Source organism: Anabrus simplex, chromosome X (genome assembly GCF_040414725.1).
Source record: "Anabrus simplex isolate iqAnaSimp1 chromosome X, ASM4041472v1, whole genome shotgun sequence".
Classification (NCBI taxonomy): Eukaryota; Metazoa; Arthropoda; class Insecta; order Orthoptera; family Tettigoniidae; genus Anabrus; species Anabrus simplex.
The window spans coordinates 96,710,933-96,733,359 of record NC_090279.1 but is presented as its reverse complement, the minus strand read 5'-3'; positions in this window follow the sequence as shown (position 1 = coordinate 96,733,359).

Here is a 22,427-nt window from a genome sequence, read left to right as displayed (position 1 = left end):
TTTCGTGGTCGTAGGTTGAGAAAATCTCTCTTAACTTCCCCAAAACGTCGATAATTTTATTATTATTATTATTACTATTATTATTTTTCTGGATCTCCAAAATAATTATATAATTTAATTTCATTTAATAAACATTTAATTCACTTTACTTCTGCTAATACATTTGTCATTAATCTCATGAACGTCACTGACATACGTTTATATCAAAAATTCCGATCTAATGCTGAAAATACTGTGTTTTTTTGTAATATAATTAGCATAAACACTTAGTTCCATTTACTCCTCTAATTAATCTCATGAACGTCATTTGCATAAATTTATATCAAATGCCTATCTAATACCGAAAATGTGATCTTTTCAATATCCTTTTCTCTGCTTCAGCTTGATAATAGCTACTGGCTAAATCAATTGTTGAGAAATAATTCGCTTTCCCTATTGAGTTACTTAACTCCGTAGTACCTGGTATAGGGTACATGCTACCGATCGTAATCTCGTTTAATTTTCTATCTAAATAAAATCTATCATTAAATTCTGGACATAATTCAAATATCCTTTCTCTATCACTCTTTAACATATGATCTGCCCTAATTAGTTCGATTACTCTTCGAGTTCTCAATTGTGAACATTTCTGTGCATCACTTTTTTCTACTTTCATTACGTGCGCAATTTCGTCTTTTCCTATGTCACACATAGTTTCCGTTCTCGGACGTACTTTTATTACTTTAGCTTCTCTAATTTCTATTTGATGTTTATCACCATTTACTTCTATGAATTCCTCCGTGAAATCAATTACAGAATCTTTCAATAAATCTCTACCTATCAATCTGTCTTGTGACAGCTGAAATTCATCATCTACTACATGCAATTTGCATTGAGATGTTTCCAAAGTTACCTTCGCGGTTCCACTCGTGAATAGTGTTCCTTTGCTAACTCCTAGCAATTTTAATCTATCACTTGTATCTATCTTTATTTCCTTCGGTACGCATTGTTTCTTTATTACACTTATTTCTGAGCCTGTATCGATTAAAAATCGAAGAGGTCCGTGTACATCATTTATAGATAGTAAAACTGTCCCTTCATTGTTATTACACTTATTGTGTACTTGGCCTATGTGAACACTTTTAGGACCTATAACCGGCCTTGCGTCCTGATCCTGTTCTAGTTTTCCGCCTGCTTGTTCTCGTAACCTTTACCCTTGTAATTAGTGAATTGCTGCGGTTTACTACTTTTACAATTTTTCTCTACATGCCCTGTTCTCTTACAACGTTTACAAACTATTACTCTGCACTCTCGTGAATAGTGCCCTTCCTTATTACAATTGTAACACGTTATTGCCTTAACTTCCTTTGGTCGCATTTTAAGAAAACATGAGGATGCCGAATGTCCTTTCTTATTGCAATTACTACAATATTTATCTCTCCTAACTGATTCACCGTGCTTTTCTTTACTTGAGAGTACGGCCGACTCTTCTTGGGCCGCTACCTCAACTGCTAAACCGAAATCATCCGTAATGTTCCTACTACGGACAACCGTTTGAATGCTTTTATCAATTAATCCTTGTACAAAACATGATATCCCTAACTCTCCTATTAAATTCGCTCTATGAACTTTTGCCTCCGGTTCGACTCTTGCCGTGGCAACTTCTTTAAGTTCGCTTACCATTGCATCCATTCTCGAACCCCAAGCTATTACAGATTCATCTTTATTTTGCTGTGCTTTAAACATTTTACATGCGTAGTGATCAATAGTCCTACGCTCTCCATAATTTTGAAACAAAGCTGCCTTCGCTTTTGACCAGCTCGTAACATCCTGTCTTACTAATAACTTGCTTCTAGCTTCACCCGTTATTCTGGTAAGAACATATTTAAAAAACAGCGGATGTTCATCTGGTTGAACAAATTCTATTGCTGAATCTACATTTGCACAGAACTCTTTCAACCTACTCCGATTTCTCCCGTCAGAAGGATCTCCGATTAACTTGAACACTTGATTGATATTAATATAATTGTTATCTGAATTATCACTGGCACTTCCCACTTCGGAATTAGACATACTGATTTTGAGTTTGGCTTACCTTACAATATTTGGTCTTCTACTGCGTGCTGGTGGTGAGCTGACGACGTGCAGGTACGCCGGGTCGATTGCGTATTCCTTCCTTGGACTCTTATGAATCCCTCTGCTACTCCGTGGGCCAGCCCTTGCGCCTTCTTGGTTCTGCTCTCTGTCTGCTTACGGACTTCTTCTTCCTCCTGCCGACCGCCCCTCAGTCTACTAGGATAGACAGCCGCTGGACGTCTTCTTTCTCCTTCGGACCGCCCCTCAGTCTACTAGGATAGACAGCCTCCGGACTTCTTCTTCTTTCTTCCGACCGCCCCTCAGTCTACTAGGATAGACAGCCGCTTAGGAAACCACCAACGCCTGGTTAAGAGTTAAACAACCCTGGATGAACGTCGAACTCAGGACCAAACCCACAAAACTGACACCAGTTTTTCTTTTCCTGTCGTATCCCGGCCAACAGGTGAGACGCAGTGGAATCACCTGATGGCTAAGAACAGTACTAAAAACGAAAGGGATATAAGATGGTAATTTATAGGCGTTAGGTAAGTTGGTTGTTAAGAGTTCAAACTCATATGATTTCCTATATATGTGCGTATATTGCCAGATGATGTACAAAGAATATACACTTACAATTGAAGTCGGTCACGTATTGTGACGTACTGGAACTAGCCTTCCTCAGAACGGCTACTCCAAGTAAATGAAAGTGGACTCTAAAGCATTAGAGTACCACTGAAATGCTAAGCGATGTTAAAAACAGAGTATCGTGGAGTCTCACAGAGATTCCTCAAGCTTTAAGTTGCCAACTACGATAAAACCCAGAAGAACTAGGGCTTAAGTCGAGAATCAAAGTATGAATGGTGAATACCAAGTGTTAGCACCACCGTTCAACCTGATCTACTAAGAAATATTCTAAGTAGCGAGACCGCTTGGATAATTGATCGCAATTCTCTAACGTGAGCGGAAGGCAAGGCTCCCAAAGCGAAGACTAATGCAATAAGACGCTTGTTCCTTCAATTACATACGTATTTAAAGGGACAAGCAATATGATATAAGGGTCTCCCCTCCTCTCAGATAAAGCCTTACTGGCTTACTATTGGTGCTACCACCTCCCACATGTATCTCAAATCCCACAATATGCACGTGGCAATATTTATTAACATGAACTTGACTTCTCGCTCTTAAACCTATGCTCATAAAATAACTCCCCCATTTCTAATACTTGTCATCATAAACATGACACTGCGTCCCGTTTCACTTAATTGGGTCGCCCATTAATTTTAAGTATGGTATCCTTCAAACTACCCCCTTTTCTTGCCATCTCCAGACGACAGGACGTGACTTTTTAGATTTGTCCGTATCGACTTCCTCGTGAGACCTCTTGACCTCACACAACTCTGTTTTTAACTGTCATTCTATATCACCCCCAACACATGGCTGCTCAGACAGCAAGGCCAATGGATTGAGTTACCAAAATAATCACTATGTATTACTTATGTGCTGCTACTTGATGAAGGTTCGTGTCCCTGGACATGACAGCTCCACCACAAGTACTGTACCCGAAAATTATTTTGGTCCAACAAATTCTGCCGCCGAGATCTTAATGTTTCATTGCCACCGCAGCCGCGCGGCGCCGTGCCGCTACTGGAGTAGAGCACGGGCCCGATCTACTTCAGTGAGGTCAACCAGTGTACGGCGAGCCGAAGCCCTCCTCCCGGCCAAGGCTGATGTGCGGCGCACCTTCTGCAACTTGCCCGCAGTCTGTAAACATTCGCCGCGTGTGCGGCGTGCTTCAGCAAAACTACCCCTCTCATAGTGCGGGAGTGCGGTATCTCAGGGTACTTGAGGGGTCCGAGCGGCCTCCTCTGGACACAAGCTGCTGCGGCTGGTCTCGCCATCAATTAATATACTTAATCAGCTACATGGACATTTCATATCAACAATTACTACATTTTTTGATTCAACTACAACATTTGGTGGATTTAGAATATTTTTTTCCTTTCAAGAATTAAAAATTTTTCCTTCTGTATTCAACTACTACAAGCATAAAGACATTATATCAAAACTAATACAAAGAATTTTGAAACTGGATCCAACCAATTTAAGAAAACTTGTTTGTAAATCCTTCTGCAATTAATTTCTACATCAACAGCATAACTTGAACGTTGTTTTAAAACAAAATCTGGTGTTCTTCTGTGTTACCCCGTGGAGGGATTTTGGGGGGGGGGGAGGTCTGTACCGGGCGGTACACTTCCGCGCCGCTAATTCAAACATTGCGCCTGTTGAAACTCCTCTACTGGAGGAAGCCTGAACATTAACCACCATGTTAATTGTAAAGTTTGTGAGAAGATGTCACTATTGTAAATTTTGAAGAGTTCTGAACTGTGTCTTTTTCGATTTATATTTGTTTTCTCTGTAGTGAGAAGTGTGAACATTCTCTTCTAGATGGCACTACTGAAGAACTACAATTGTGCACCCTGGTGCGAAGTGAAAGCAGTGTTTTTCGAGAAATATTGTGTTCATAAGTTTGTTCTTTGTTAAATTTCTTTCAGTCATTTTTTGGGTTGGCAGTGTAACCCTTCTCTTTCCGCTTGTTTTGAATTTAGCCAATCCCCAATTTCTTTAATTAATTTCTAACCAATAATGTGTGTCTTCTCCGATATGGATATGTTGCTTGATCCTAGCCAATAAAGTTGAGGGGGGTGTGGGTTCTCATTCATGAAACGTCTCGAATTTTCCGCGAGGATATATAAACTGCTGATTTTCTTGTCTCCTCGCCACTTCAGTAACATATTTCCTAGTGTGATTATGTAGCAGGGGACGGGAAGCGCCTCTTTCTTCGGGCAGCAGTTCATCCATCAGGTAATGGCCTTTTAATAACTTCATTGCTTGCTAGCTCAGCAGTTTAACCTTCGGGACAGGTTCGAAACTTTTATCATGTAACCTTCCTTTAAAATGTAAAAGACACTTGGTATAAAATTCCGTCTCTTTAACTACAAATCGGGATAGAGAGTGCCTAACCCTCTCGAGCTCCGTCTCATATTGTTTTTGAGGTGACTACGTTTTCACAACCGTTTTTCGTTTCATAATGTAATAAAATTTTCTTATCGTGTCACCTCCGTAGCATGGGATTAGCCCTTGCATAAGCGGCCTGGAGCCAAATAGGTTTTTAAAAAGGTGTATCAGGAGTGCAAGTTATGCCTCCACTCTAGTTGGTATTTTGGGGCCATGTAATTGTCCTGTTTCCTTATTGAATAGGCCTCAGAAGGTTGCATATCATTACCCCTGTGCTTGTGTGTCCGTAGGGCAGCTTGAACGTGGAGTTTGGTGTGGCCTTTGCATTGGCTTGAACTTTGAGAGCGGGTTGCTCCTTCTCAAATTTGGTTTCTGTGTGCCTCGAGCAGGCTGAACTGGGTAATTGGGAGCTAGCGCTCCTTGGTATGATTGGGGTTTTTGCCCCTTTGTTGAACCTTATACAGTGGTGAAGCTGGGCTCATTGCTCAAGGATTGTGTGTCTGGAGGACTCGAAGCCCAAGTCCATTAACAAATTGTAATTGTACGTTCTTAACTTGTTGATATATAACTGAGTTCCTGTCATACTTGTCATTTCTTGATCTTGAAAAGAAAATATAACCTTTGTTAAAGTTTGAAATTAACTTTAATTTCGTAAGTTGAGACCCATTCATCCCAGCACCTTCTTTCACCTCTAATCACCATGGATAACTCCGTAACAGGTTTAATAATGAATAAGAAAACAGGAGAGCGGGTAAGCTACTACGACCAGCATAGTGAAATAATTATTGTCGTCAAGATAGACACCAAACCAATGCCCACCACAATAGTGCAGGTCTATATGCCTACTAGTTCAGCGGATGATGAAGAAATTGAAAGAATATATGAGGAGATAGAAGATTTAATACAATATGTAAAAGGTGACGTGGATCTAACTGTGATGGGAGACTGGAATGCAGTGGTAGGCTAAGGAAGAGAAGGTAATACAGTAGGAGAATTTGGATTGGGACAAAGGAACGAAAGAGGAAGTCGGCTGGTTGAATTCTGCACTGATCATAATTTAGTCCTTGCCAATAATTGGTTCAAACACCGCAAACGACGGCTGTATACGTGGATGAGACCTGGAGACACTCGAAGGTATCAAATAGACTTCATTATGATTAGGCAGAGATTCAGAAACCAGGTGTTGGATTGCAAAACTTTCCCAGGAGCAGACGTGGACTCTGACCATAACTTGTTGGTCTTGAAATGCCATCTAAAGTTGAAGAAATTGAAGAAAGGAACGAATGCAAAAAGATGGGATCTAGACAAGTTGAAAGAAAAGAGTGTAAGGGACTGTTTCAAGGAACATGTTGCACAAGGACTAAATGAAAAGGCTGAAGGAAACACTATAGAGGAAGAGTGGAGAGTCATGAAAAATGAAGTCAGTAGGGCTGCTGAAGAAATGTTAGGAAGGAAGAAAAGATCAACTAAGAATCAGTGGATAACTCAGGAGATACTAAACATGATTGATGAACGGCGACAATACAAGAATGCTAGAAATGAAGAGGGCAGAAAAGAATACAGACGATTAAAAAATCAAGTGGATAGAAAGTGCAAGGTAGCTAAGGAAGAATGGCTGAAGGAGAAGTGCAAGGATGTCCAAGGCTGTATGGTCCTGCGTAAGGTAGATGCTGCATACAGGAAAATCAAGGAAACCTTTGGGAAAAGGAAATCTAGGTGTATGAATATTAAGAGCTCAGATGGAAAGCCACTTCTAGGGAAATAAGACAAAGCAGAAAGATGGCAGGAGCATATCCAACAGTTGTATCAAGGTAAAGATGTAAATAATTTGGTTCTGGAACATGAAGAGACTGTTGATGCTGATGAAATGGGAGACCCAATTTTGAGGTCAGAGTTTGACAGAGCTGTGAGTGACCTCAACAGAAACAAGACACCTGGAATTGATGACATTCCCTCTGAATTACTGACTGCCTTAGGAGAAACCAGCATGGAAATGTTATTTCATTTAGTGTGCAAGATGTGTGAGACAGGAGAAGTCCCATCCGATTTTCGGAAGAATGTTGTTATACCTATTCCCAAGAAAGCCGGTGCTGACAGGTGTGAAAACTACCGCACCATTAGTTTAGTATCTCATGCCTGCAAAATTTTAACACGTGTTATTTACAGAAGAATGGAAAAACAAGTTGAAGCTGAGTTGGGAGAAGATCAGTTTGGCTTCAGAAGAAATGTAGGCACACGTGAAGCAATACTGATTTTACGTCTGATCTTAGAGGATCGAATCAGGAAGGACAAGTCCACGTACATGGCATTCGTAGATCTAGAAAAGGCATTCGATAATGTTGATTGGACCAAGCTGTTCATGATTCTGAAGATGATAGTGATCTGTTTTTTTTGCTATAATTGCTTTACATCGCACCGACACAGATAAGTCTTATGGTGACGATGGGAAAGGAAATGGCTAGGAGTGGGAAGGAAGCGGCCGTGGCCTTAATTAAGGTATAGCCTCAGCATTTGCCTGGTGTGAAAATGGGAAACCACGGAAAACCATTTTCAGGGCTGCCGATAGTGGGTTTCGAACCTAATATCTCCCGAATACTGGGTACTGGCCGCATGATAGGGATCAGATAACGAGAACGAAGAATTGTAGAAAAATACTACACTCCCTGATCATGATTATACTTCCTCTCTCATTATCCAGATGGCTGTATATTGAGCAGCCAACCCAGAATTCCTGAAAGAGATTGTCAATTAAATATCCCAATAAATAGCCCATAACAACACAGTCACATGCTATGCAGTGGACGATGGCAGTGATCAAATGTGTATCCTAATTCATGTAACAAATGTTCAGGTGAGTAAAGGGGAACGTACAAAGCCTGTCCTTTACCACATATGAAACAGAAAGGCAAGATCACTCTTGAAGGGCTCATTTATTCATTGAAAGTTTAAGTAATATTATAAGTCACCATAGACTAGTATCATCACAGACCACATTAGGAAGGATAAGAATGTTTTCTACTTGCCACAAGATGGCTACAATGTGTGTAGTACGTAAGTGAATTCTAACAGTAAGCAAGCAATCACCTGCAACTTGTATCTACAAATAATTGTATTATCTAGAAGTCAATAATTAATATAATCAACAAGATTACAATGGTGTTTCATTTGGAACAACTAGTAAAATACCCAGAAACAGTAACAAAAAAGTGCTCCTTATAGCAACTCCGTGTTTGAAAATATTCACTAAGTCAAAAATATTAGTAGCAACGATAGCACCTACCAAATGATATACAGTAGAGGTCTTTGGATCTATCCCAACTGCTGCGTGATACATAATGCAAGATCTTAAAGAACATGAAGGAAAGGTGAAAATTAGGTAAGTAAACAGTCAATCTCATAAAAAAGTGTATCAATCATATGTATTGAAATGAAGGGTCAACCACTGATATCTGTTCAGCAATTCTCTATTTTCTGTACCTAACAATGGCTTATCAAATTATGTACATTACCTCAAGTGAGTTTTCCTACATTGGCCCTGGCTCTGTTAACTCTGATTTGGCTTCTTTTTTCAGTGGTATCATTTCTGATACATTTTCAATATTTTCCTGTGGAAAATAAGACATAAGTTATGCACGTAACACACATCTACAAATACTGTCACCAACAAATGAGCATGATAATTTACTACTTCCAAGTATTACAGTTACTTTCAAACTTTTACTACTGTTTAAGAGTGATTTCTACCAGCAGAGGATTTCAAAACCAAAGGCTGCACTGAGAATGGTGTTATCATCCTTGTTCAAACCTAATGTCAGAGAAAGCATGAGACTGAGAACCAAATATAAAGTGAGAAGCATTTTCTAGCCATATCAGAAGATATCCCACCAGAGATGGAATTGGGACCATCTCGCACAAAATTTTGGAAGGAATCTGCTACAGACATAAACACTAAATTATATTAATTGATTTTATGTATCCAATTACGTCTATCAAATCATTGAGGTTGTTTGAATCACATCCGAGTATTAAAACTGTCCTAAATCTTTTGCCATACAGTGAGAAATATTAATACTATGCTCTTAACATACATTTTGTTTAGACAGACAGATCAAAATCCCTTGAAACATTTTAATCACTTTCTATAATCTGGTTTTGCCAAGCTCACAGGGGATAAACACTGCATTGAGACAGTTCTGTTCATCCAAGTGTAAAAATAAAAAACGAACATGAAAGAAGCAGGCTTATCACAGTCATAGACCAGGGAAAGATGTGATGCAGGTCAAACATAAAGCAACTACAAATGAAATGTTTTACTACTACAAGGATGTTATGCAGTGTTCTGTCAAGAACTGTGGGGATGAGAACACCATCAGTGTTGGAGTGTACATCTGCAGTTACAGAAGCTCTTTCATGATCTACGAAGGTCATCCAATAAATAAGTTTCCTTATTTTTTCTCTGCAAACCACATGTTTTAGAATTAAGTTGGTACTGTAGGAACTTCCACTGGCATATGGCTGGGGTAAGGTGATCTTCAACCGCACGTGCTTGCTCTGTGTTCACCAGAACGGCGCTACCTGCCATGGAGCTACCACTTGAAAGCATTTCCACTTGTGAACTCTGTTCTCTTATTCGCTTTTCCACGGAAAAAATGAAATGGCTACCAATATTCATTGCCATTTGGTGTGAGTTTATAGTGAAAGATGCATTCTGGCATTCATGGTTCCTGGAATGGCAGCAAGATGTACATGATGACAAGCGCAGCGCCAGGCCCATTACAGCCACTGTTGGTCAGAATGTGGTGGACAAAGAATAATGCGTCAGCACTGATGAGATAATGAATCTACTGCCTCCCGGCACGGAAACTGGGCAGTCCTTTATTGCAATGATATTGTTGAATGTCTTGCAGTATTGAAAAGTCTGTGCAAGATGGGTCCCAAGTTTTCTTACTGATGCTCACAAGCAATAACAGAACGAGGTAGCCTGAGCTTTCCTGCAAATGCTTCAAAGAGAGGGAGATCAAATGTTTTCCCGCATTGTTACTGGAGATGAAAGCAGGGTGCATTATTCAACTCTAGAAACAAAACCACAAAGCATGCTATGGAAGAAACTTGGCGAACATGCTCATAAAAAGGGCCAAGACCTCAGACTCTTTTTTACAATTTACTTTATATCGCACCGACACAAATAGGTCTTATGTTGACAATTGGAGAGGAAGAGCCTAGGAGTGGGAAGGAAGCAGCTGTGGCGTTAATTAAGGTACATCCCCAATACTTACCTGGTATGAAAATGGGAAACCACGGAAAATCATATTCAGGGCTGCCGACAGTGGGGTTCGAATGCACTATCTCCCAGATGCAAGCTCACAGCTGCGCGGCCTTAACCGCATGGCCAACTTGCTCGGTTAGACCTCAGCATCTGTAGGCATAGTTTTGGCTACTGCCTTATGGGACTGTAATGATGTTGTATTGGTTGACTGGCTGCCCCAATGCACTGTGGTCACACATGAGAGGTCCTGCACGGTCCTCACGAAGGTCAGAGTTGAAATCCAACGAAAACGTTCTGGTCTTGTCTCAGAAAATATTGCCCATTCAGCTCAAAGGACACAGGATTTGCTGCAGAACTTCAAAAGGGACCTTTTTCCCTATCCACCTTATTCTGCGGAACTTGCCCCGAGTGATTTCCATTTCTATCCACAACTCAAGTTGCACCTTGTAGGTAAGCGGTTTGCAACTGATGAAGAGGTGGAAGAGGAAGTGCACCACTGTCTACAGAAATGGGACCCGACCCGGTATGATGAAGGCATCAAGAAACTGCTGCCAAGATAACAAAATGTTTGGACTGAAATAGTGACTATGTGGAAAAGTAGTGTACGAGTTGTAGAATGAAAATTAAATATTTCTCAAAGGTAAATAAAACCAAGCACCATGGGGCAACAGCCCCCGTAGGGCCATGGCTTACCAAGTGACCACTGCTCAGCCCAAAGGCCTACAGATTACGAGGTGTCATGTGGTGAGCACGAACAATCCTCTCCGTCGTTATTCTAGACTTCCTAGACCAGGGCCACCATCTCACTGTCAGATAGCTCCTCAATTTTAATCACATAGGCTGAGTAGACCTCCAACCAGCCCTCAGATGCAGGTAAAAATCCCTGACCTGGCCAGGAATTGAACCCGGGGCCTCTGGGTAAGAGGCAGGCATGCTACCCCCACACTGCAGGGCCAGCACAAGTGTAAATAGCCTGCTTGTATTTTTTGTAAAATAGGGAAACCTATTTATGGGATGGCCATCGTACTACGAGACCTTTAAATTTTTCACTTGGATTCATGAAACATTTTGACACTACAGGGATGCAGGAGGGACTGTGATTAAAAGCTTACATTCTATTCCAAGTTAGTTTACTAATAAAAGCGAATTAAATTATAAAATTCCAGAATATACTCACTTATCCCATTTAATACAGAATAAATCGAACAGTAGCTGAACTAAGGAAAGGAAAAAAAAATGACGCACAAAATGGAGAGTTTGTTAAAGATGAAGCCATACTTTCCATTGTAGACTTAGGTAAATGTAACAAAAAACTTTCTAGTTTGTCAAACATACAATTTTAACATAAATTATTACACTATAAACATACCCGTAAAAAATAAACACTCTATTATACAAAGAATGACATGTTTCATTCTACAAGAACATCCTCAGATTCCATGAAATCACACAAAATATGCATATATGTACAGCATTGTTTACGTTGCATAAACCTGTCAACGATAGAGAGTTCAGTGATAATATGAGCCAGTACCGACAAATAAGAAATTTACAAGTATTCATATATCGAGAAAACTCCCGAGCTTATCTAGACTGCCAATATCAACTTTGTTGTCACCAAATACTATTTCAGGACTGTGGTCATGGAGAGGTAAATGGAAAGTTTTGAGTATAGCACATACCTTACGGAGAGAGGAAGGGAAGCATGAGAGGGGAGTGCCGAACATTGTGGATCCCTCCTAATGGATGTTAAAATCTAGTACACTGTACCATAGAGAGGAGAGGGGGAAGTAGGATGGAATGAGTGGAGCAGTGTGGAATACTCTTTCCACACTGGAGAGGGGAGAGAAGGTTATTAACCTACTTCATGTTATAATGTACTTTTATGTAAGATGGATGAATGCAACTGAATGATTTTAGATGAATAATGTATGGAATTGAAATAGAGAATATCTATAGGATATTATTGTGATAAATGCCAATTTAATGAATAAGTATGGTCCAGATATTATGTGAGTAGAGCGATGTGCAGGGAATTTTTTAAGTGTGTATGGTCATTCAAGTAGGTTACGTTAGCACTTTTTGCGATGTAGATCTCGATTGCTTCCCTCATATTCGAAGATTTGATTTTATTTTCAATGTGTAAAATTTTTAGATCTGTGTTGATGTCTGTGAAATAGTGTGAACTGTCGTACATGTGCTCCCCAAAGGCTGAATGCTGATTATATCTGATCGTTTATTGTGTTCTTTGAATCTTGTGTGGAAATTTTGTTTTGTCTGACCGATATAGGTGGCATTGCAGTTACGTTCTTGGCACTTGAGTTCATAGAATCGTGACTTCGAGAAAGGGTCTTTTTTGTTTAGGTGCACTTGTTGATGTGTCTCTGCAGTGTGTTGTTCATCCTAAAGGTTAATTAAAACCCTGTTTCCTAAAGATATAACCTACTTTTTATGTGTTATCATTAATGTAGTTGAGAACCAAGTGTGGTGGTTTTCCAGGGACTTTTCTTTTGTTTGTTTAATATTTTATCTACTGTGCCTGGAGGGTGGTTGTCTTCTTTTATGATTTGTTTAACAATTTGTGCCTCTTCATTGAAATCCATTGTGCTCATTGGTATGGAAACAGCTCTGTGTATCATTGTATTCAATCCTGCTATTTTAGTGTGTATGCATGGTTCGACTCGTCAATAGCATGCAACACCTGAGTGGGCTTGCTGTACACTTTGTAAGACAGGTTGCCATTATTCCTGCTGATTGTGGTGTTATTTTCTTATTATATTCTTGCTCCATTGTGAAGCTGGTGGAATTTTATAAATAATTTAGTGTGTTTAATAACTGGTGTGCATTAGTGAAGTCATTATCATATGCACATGATGTCAAATACATACCTGCTCCAGTATAATATTCCTTTTGAGTGCTGATACGTTCAGAAGATGTTTTCAAAGTTATTCAAAATAATGTTTGTTATTATACCTTACAATGGTGAGCCCATGGCTAACCCTTCTTTGTGGCAATAGATCTTGTCAGTGAATGCAAAGCAATTTTGGTGTAGCATTGTTCTAATACGGCTAATTATTTCTTTGGTTTCCTGCAGTGAAGTATTTTCTTTAAGAAGATTTTCGATAATTTTAATGGATTCATCTATTGTTACGTTGGTGTACATGTTAGTGATGTCAAAGGGTATCTTTAACCCTTTACCACCCACATTTTTTCTCCGCCTATCCCCAGGTTTCAACCTATTAATTAGGAAACATTCAAACAGAGCACACCGTTTCAGAAAAGGTTAAATATTATAAAAATTATTGATCACAATGTATTCACATTTTCAATAATATTAGAAAGTATGCAATCATTTACAACATTTAACATACCATCATGTCCATTTCTCTATTCATTGAGTCATAAGTTTGTCGGTTCAAACCCCCACCCGTGCTGGAGATACTCAACACTGAGGTAGGCTGTATTTGTCACATTCTCATGTTGTCTAAATCCCCCTAAGCCAATAAAGATGAGATTCTGGAAGTGTAATGGTGACCTTGTATATCAACTTTCATTTCCTCTAGCAAGTGTCTTCCCATTCTGTTTCTATTTCACTGAAATGCGCCTGTTTGATTGCTGCATTAATATATACGCAATCGGTAATGTCAATGAATAGATTGTCTCCGCCTAACATATGTAAAAATATAACCTATTTCTCATAATACTCTTTTGAAATTATTGATAGGTTCAACATCATCCGTATAATCATTGAATAATGAAACAAAATGTTTGTGTTATCTGAATTGCAGTCGCAACATCATCAGGTCCGATTTCTAGATATCCGTTTTCACTTATATTACAGTTATCAGTAAAATTATCTTTGTTGATATGTTATTTACTCACTAAAAATTTACCTCCACCCCTGCTCAACAATTCTGTGTCATTTCTTATGCCGTCATGTTTACGAACTAAACAGCTGACCAGCACTCGCGGAAGTTCAAGACAGTTGCTTAGACAACTTCAAGACAAATTCTCACTCTTCTTTTATTTCCTAAGGCTAGTATATTGTACTGCATGTTCATCAAAGCCTAATAAACAATTCACCACCAAAAAATACAAAACTATTGCATTGATTGCACACGTATGCAGATAATGCAGCTGGGTGTTTTCGGGCAATAAGGACCGTAAGGCAAAGTGAACAGTCGGGCGCTTTCGGGTGGGAAGGGGTTGATTAGTTTTAGGCTGGTTTTAATTTATCTGTCTTCTTTATGTGAGACTTTCTCTTTTAGGATTTTTTCAGTTCTTAGCTTAAATTGTAACTTGGCACATCATAATTTACTATTGGTCTAATGGGACATGAGCTTTTGTGTATTTTGGGGATGGCTCTTACTGTGGGGAGTTCGAGTTTTTTCATGGTGAGGCTTTCTTTTTCTTGTTCTGTGAGAATGAAGTCTGTTTGCTGGATAGCTTGTTTTATTTTGTTTTGAAATTTATTTGTAGGGTCACATTGTAGTTCTTGAATTCCGTTGTTGTTGATGACAGCTATTGTTTTTTTATATACCGAAGAATAGAACATAACAAGAAGTGTCAAGAGTATAGATCTTGAATAGTAGTGCACTCGCATCTCAGATATGTTCAGGCACCGTTCTCTTCTGTAGTGTCTGTAATTTAGAACTCAACCAGCACACATTTATTCAGAGAACAGTTTGCATAAGCTGCAGAATTTCACTTTTAAGCAACTCCTGGACAATATCACATCTATAAATTAGCAGTTCACAGTGTTGGGAGTAGATTTTTGCTGTCGAGTCACAATTATTCATTGAATATCCCTCTTCCAACTCTCAAGGTTTTCAAAGACTCTGAGGTGCAAGAATGATGTGCAGGAATTCACTTTTATGCCAGTATAACTACAGACGTGTGCTGGGATATTCATCTTCATCAAATACCAGTAGAATGGACCCAAATTGCACTCGCCAACATGAAAGTAGAATGTTATCACATCACCATGTAAGCTATCAGATGAAGAGAGACTGAACTGTAAGCCACACATTCAGAAGATTACAATTTACTGTGTTTACAGTAGCAACAGACAGAGCAAGGAAAGATGATGACAATAAGTCGCTTCTTCTCCAAAATTATTTCACAGCTTCTCCGCCAAGGCAGAGTTTTACTATGAGATCACCCAACCTTAGTAACATTCTAAGGAAGTTTAAATGATGCAAATCTTACCTGGAATTTCTTTTGGAGGAAAAACATGTTCACTATGAGATTCAAGGACCTACTGGCCGTAACCGAATTAAATCCAGCACCCACAATTGTCCTTCAGTTCAGCAGCTACTAGCACTAAAATTATATAATGTATGATAGGAGATGATGTCAATCCCACAACGATACCAGTACCAAAGCATGGAGAATAAAAACATAACCATACAACCTACAGAAATCCATTTCAATAAACGCCAGAGGTAATCAATAAACAATAAACAGTCATTTGATGGGTACTTAGCTCATGAATTGTCCTGATGCCTCGATGTTGAAACGCTGCCTGTCACAACTTCATTGGTAGCTGGACCTAACCAAGGTTCCTTCACTATCAAGTCCACAACTTTAATTCAGCTTTTTGCCACTATCAAACATAACATGCACTGCCATCACCCTAGTAAATGATAGAGGCCAATTGTCCACTTGGCGACAATAATCTGGGGGCATGTGCCACCAGAACCCCTTTCCTTGCCCCATGAACAAAGTTTCTGTCACTAGTTGGACCTATAGATGTATATAAATACTGTTGTTTGTACTTCCTAAGAGTTGGCTGCCATGCGTAGCACATTAGGTATAAGTCCAGGATCCGCCGGCACGGGCGAGCACGGGCTCCGCGGCTGCTGCTCGTGCGTCTATATGACGTCATGTATGACATGTTTAGCGAGTTGATGTTTGCAAACATGGCGGATAATTCGAAGGAACGTGTAGCAGCCGCTAAATGTATGAATTAATGGTCTGGTATATTTAGTTGTTTGAGACTGCGTAACACAATTCACAGCCACTAGATTGGCACTAGATTGGGTTAAAAATTGACTAGTTGGATAGTGAAATAGATATTAACGGCGCGATATGATGGGGCTGACTTGATTTCGCGAAAACTTTACGAATATTAAGTACGTCCGGCAAGTAGGAAAAGCACTGATCTGGTTTGGTTAAGTCCGGCTAGTGGCAAAACCATTGGTCTAGAGACAAGCAAAAGGGGTCGGTGGGCATAAGCCCCCATGTTAGGGCCGCGAGGCGGCCAACAGCCCCTAGCATCCTTTACGAAAGCAATTGTGATTCACCGAAAAACACTTTTATTTGCTAGTTGCTTACGTCGCACTGACACAGATAGGTGGAAATGGGAAGGAAGTGGCCGTGGCCTTAATTAAGGTACAGCCCCAGCATTTGCCTGGTGTGAAAATGGGAAACCACGGAAAACCATCTTCAGGGCTGCCGACAGCATTACTAATTTAGCGCGGTGATCCACCGAAAACCACTGTTAGTGACACGTTAGGTTAGGTTTGGTTAGGTGTGACAGCATTACTAATTTAGCGCGGTGATCCACCGAAATCCACTGATAGTGACAGGTTAGGTTGTGATCCACCGAAAACCACTGATAGTGACAGGTTAGGTTGTGATCCACCGAAAACCACTGATAGTGACAGGTTAGGTTGCGATCCACCGAAAACCACTGTAAGTGACACGTTAGGTTAGGTTTGGTTAGGTGCGACAGCATTACTAATTTAGCGGGGTGATTCACCGAAAACCACTGATAGTGACAGGTTAGGTTGCGATCCACCGAAAACCACTGATAGTGACAGGTTAGGTTTGGTTAGGTGCGACAGCATTACTAATTTAGCGGGGTGATCCACCGAAAACCACTGATAGTGACAGGTTAGGTTAGGTTTGGTTAGGTGCGACAGCATTACTAATTTAGCGGGGTGATCCACCGAAAACCACTGATAGTGACAGGTTAGGTTAGGTTTGGTTAGGTGCGACAGCATTACTAATTTAGCGGGGTGATCCACCGAAAACCACTGATAGTGACAGGTTAGGTTAGGTTTGGTTAGGTGCGACAGCATTACTAATTTAGCGGGGTGATCCACCGAAAACCACTGGTAGTGTCAGGTTAGGTTGTGATCCACCGAAAACCACTGATAGTGACAGGTTAGGTTGTGATCCACCGAAAACCACTGGTAGTGACATGTTAGGTTAGGTTCGGTTAGGTGCGACAGCATTGCTAATTGAGCGACTGTTGTTGAAAGTACACTTTTGGTGATGACATCACGAATAGGAAAGCAACACTATACACACGAGTATGTTGCAACCACTGAGACAGGATATGAATTTATGGGTACTCACCAAAAGTTGGCACAGGAGTAGACAGAGGATGGACTTCTTGTGTTTGCGTAGATGTACTCCCTCTTAAAATAATAATTACTAGTATGGATGCAGCACTGAATGGGAGTTTTAATTGTTTTGGCTAGTTGTACTTCGTCTTAAAACAATCATCATGACTATCACAGAACTGAACACACGACTCGACTGTTTATCTCTAGTTATACTTCCTCTTAAAACTATAATCACGACTGTGACAGAGCTGGACTTCCTCTTAAGATGGCAATCAAGACTATAACATAGCTGGACACACGACTGGTTTGTTTTCGTCTACTTGTACTCCCTCTTCAAACAATAATCACACTGCTGGTAATGAAACTCGTGATTTGAGTTTGATGTATTTTTGTTCCTCGTAAAAGTTAAGTTGGCGACAGTTCAGAGAGAGACGACAGAGTCATCTTTTGGGGTAAATATTAATTACATCGCAATGCCATCTCTATTACTGGTAATGTACTATATGTATCTATATATACATCGTTTACGCTTCAAATTATCAAGTAACATGTTAGCTGAGTGGATAAGCTGATGGACTACGGAGTTGAAGATCGCTGGTTCAAGACGGCCTGTCGCCAGGAACTTATAACAGGTAAATAAAGTTAGATTAGTATGCAAATATATAAGTGAAATAACTACGTATAAAATAGGTTAAATGGATGCCGGTGAAATACAGGCGGGGGCTGAAAGAAAGTGAATGGAGAGGAAATACAAGGTGAATATTCTTCAGTATCTTTTAAGTTCTCCCCACCCGAAACCCCTCCTACCCAGGAGGTCCCGTAAGTATGTCGTCATAGCTGTGCCGGCGAATTCTGGCCTTGTTCCGCACATTATCACATACTCCCAGACAAAGAAACAAAAGAGAGACATACTTTTCCTAGATGCCCATATAGCAAATGGCGACTGCTGGGGTTAATATTGGGGAAGCACATAGTAAATTATGCCCCTGCCAAACTTATTCAGCTACTAAGGGTTAACTTCTGATCTCTATAAAGTTATTTGCCATGAGACTCACAAGTGATGCATTTGTTATTCTTTCAAGCCAGGCTGGTTCCTTTTTGATTTTTACTTGCAGGTCCATTTCACACTGCAACTGAAGTAGTTAGAAGGTAGTGGAGTTCTTGATTACTTCCAATGATTTTACACTGAAACATAGCCCAGAGAAACATATTACCTTATTGCAGTCATTGCTACTTAGGTTATCTGTCAACAGATTAAGCATTATGCTTGAAATTTTACATGACCGTCAATTTTATGAACATGCAAAAAGACTCAAAATTTTACATGACTGTTAATATTGTGATCATACCTATTGGACCTCAAGTTTTCTATGACTGATACTATGCAAAACAATCTCCATAACAACACTGATAACCAAAACAAGAATTCTACATATAATATCCTAAACGGAAACTTCTGAAAATTTCGAACCCTACTACCATATGTCGCAGCCTACAATGTAAAGAACAACTCAACATTCACAGCGTCACTATTAAATTGCAAACATAGGTAAATAACACAGCAACACAATCATTAAAATTATGCACTACATATTGTAATTTCTTTCTGAAACTAATATCCGCAATTCTTCACCTGCGTAGCCCTTCAGAAAAATACTTCACTCCAAAAAATGTTGATAGGTAAGGTAAGTTACGTTATATTGCTACAACACACGAGGAACAGATTTGCCGGCACTTGTGACACAAAGGCCAAGAGTTTTCAAAAAGAATGCCAGTTATATGTGTATAGAGTTTTAATGCTTAAGTAGAAATAAAATTTAAGAAAATTAAAAATATTAAATGTTAAAAATATGTAGAATGCTGAAACTGAGAAAGATTAGTATTAACTTCTTACTCTTCCCAATTGAGATCTATAATTTTCGCAAAAGTAAATTATAGAACTTGAAAATTACCGACAATAGAGATTGTGGACACAGTGTAAATGATAGAAATCACAATTTCTCAATGAAGAAAATCTGTAGCACAATAAATTAACGGAATAGGCTGTACAAATGTCTAATACGCGTCTTATGTATCACATACCTCACACCTGGAGACAAAACCTGATATTTTTAATTCAGTGTAATCACTTAAAACAAACACTTAAAGAACGGATTTGATTTGTATCAGTCAGTAGAACGGGCTGAATTTAGGAAAGGATGAATTACCAGTGAGAACTCCAGAGTACACGACACTTCTTGAAAACAGCTCTGGGTGCAATGTCCCGTTATATTTGTAACTATCAACTATCAATACAGTCCTGCTCTAGTGGGCTTTACACGTGGACAAAGAGAATGAGTAAGAGATGACTCTCAACGTTATTTTTCACTTCTGAACGCAACGGCTGCGCAAAGATCGCCACGAATTACACACCAGCGCCTCTAGTGTAAACAGGGCTGAACAAAAATTACCGGGCGGGTGATTTAAATCGTTTAGCGCGCGGAGGGTTCACAGGTTCTCGTCCCCCCTCCACTCTTAAATATTATATTAAATATATTTTTTCATTTTTTCTTTCTCTTCTATTTCTCATTCATTTCCTTTTCTTTCTTTCCTTCTTTCTGTTACCTTTTTCTGAAATACTGCATTCTGAACAACAATACACCTGGAGGTTGGGCTGTGCTTTATTATTATTATTCATAAATTTTTGCTGGAGAAAAGAATCTTACCAGCTTGTGCTGCTTATTATAATTATTTCAATTATGGAGCTATATTTTATTTTTATTAATTCACAAAGCCTTGAAGGATCGGAGTGACTGGCCTTGCCTGTGCTGCTTTTGTTTGTTTCTGCTGAGGAAAAAGGAAGCTAACTCACGAAGGGAGCAAGGAAGTGACCTGAGGTGAGTGGGATTGGCAATCCTTATCTCAGATTAAGACCTATGACAGAAATAGACACTAACATCCCCTCGTACATCAGTCCTCTTTAACACTACTTAAGCCAACTGTAACAGTCAATAGTATCAAGATATGCCACTTCTGCACGAAATAAAATATAAATACAATGTAAGAAAGAAAACCATATACAGGAACCAAAATGATGAAAGGAAACTCATATGCTAAGGAGGGAGTTTGTAGGATTCAAAGGTAAATTGTAATGAAATATGATCTTTTGATTTATGGAGCTATATTCTACCTACTATCCACAGTGTTACAGGTATAAAATTGTGTAGAAATTATATTCAGCAATGTTAATCATCAATTAATATTCATCAGCCAGATGACTATTCAATACAACACAAATACAAGATCATTCATTTATGAAAGAAAGACTGGAACTGACAAGGTACAACATAATACTTTTCTCTCTTATTGCAGTTTAACGTTGCACTGACATTGCAAAAGGTTTCAGCAACACCATTTGTATTTTCCCAAGGAACTTACTATATGATACATCTTTCAGTCTGTCAAAAGAGACACCTTGGGCCACACACTGAAAAATATTGAGATTTGTACTTCTTTTGCATCTACTAGAGGATGGCAAATCTCTGGCAGAGTAGTGTTTGAAGAAACCAAGACATGATAGCACATACTCTGTTCCTACATACTGCACCAAAACACAACATATCATTCAATCGGTCATCTGCATTTAGATGATAAACAATGTCAAGCTACAAAATTGTATGCATCCCTTGTATTCATTGATCTACACTATTTACAATAAAAATGTTCTATTTTATGTGACAGTAGGATATATCAAAAACTTTCTGCTACATGGAAAAGGATGGAATCATGAATATATTTGAGGGTTTAAAAGACAAGAGAGAGCTTACAGATTCTGTGATTGCTCGCTCTTACAACATGCAGGAGGTACAAATAATGCTTCCTTTCAGTCCATCCGCAGGAGAGGAGTTCTAATAAATTTACAGAAATATGTAGCATCAGGATCTACATACACTAATATGGCAGCTGATCCAGCACAAAACATTCCCATGCCAAGTCACAACATAGCTCCACCTATTAAGAGCTATGTCCAAGGAATTGCTTGCTAATTTAGTACAGTATTATGAACAATATGCTGCTACTTCCACAACATTACGGTGTGCAAGGGACTTTGCTGTGACCTAGACGAAATGCCAGTTGAAGACAGTGGAAACTCACTTCAGACAGTGCCATTTGTACCTACTGTATATCGAAGGCAGAAATCTATGTTGGTGGTTGCATAGTAGGCTGATCTGTGGTCTGACAGCATGCACTCCAACTCGCCAACCAAGCAGAGGAGGGGTGGCTATGGTTCCACCGTGTTTCTACACCTCTGCATTTGGGACACAGCAACGGGCTGTTCCCCTACCACCGGCTGTCCTGAGATTGGTTTTTCCTTTCGCCTGCAGTAAGGCGAATGATGGGACAGTTCCTAGTATATGTCATGGCCACCAAATATCTTGCCCTCACCACAAATCTCCTTGCTTAAGATGATGATGCCTGTTGCTTAAAAGGGCCTAAAATCTAGTTCATTGTTTTAAGAGAAAGTACAACTAGGCAACCATCCACTATATATTGAACCCGAGTGACTTAGGCCCATAATCAATCATGATTTGATCGGTAAAATAATATGAGACATTTATTGAAATACAGAGGAGTGTAGTTGAAAATGTTTCGTTTAGGTAATGTCGAAATCAGAGCGAAGGAAGGACGACAGACTGGAGCCTGACGGATTAGCTCAACACGACAACTTTTAGCTACTTCACAGCAGGGAATATCAT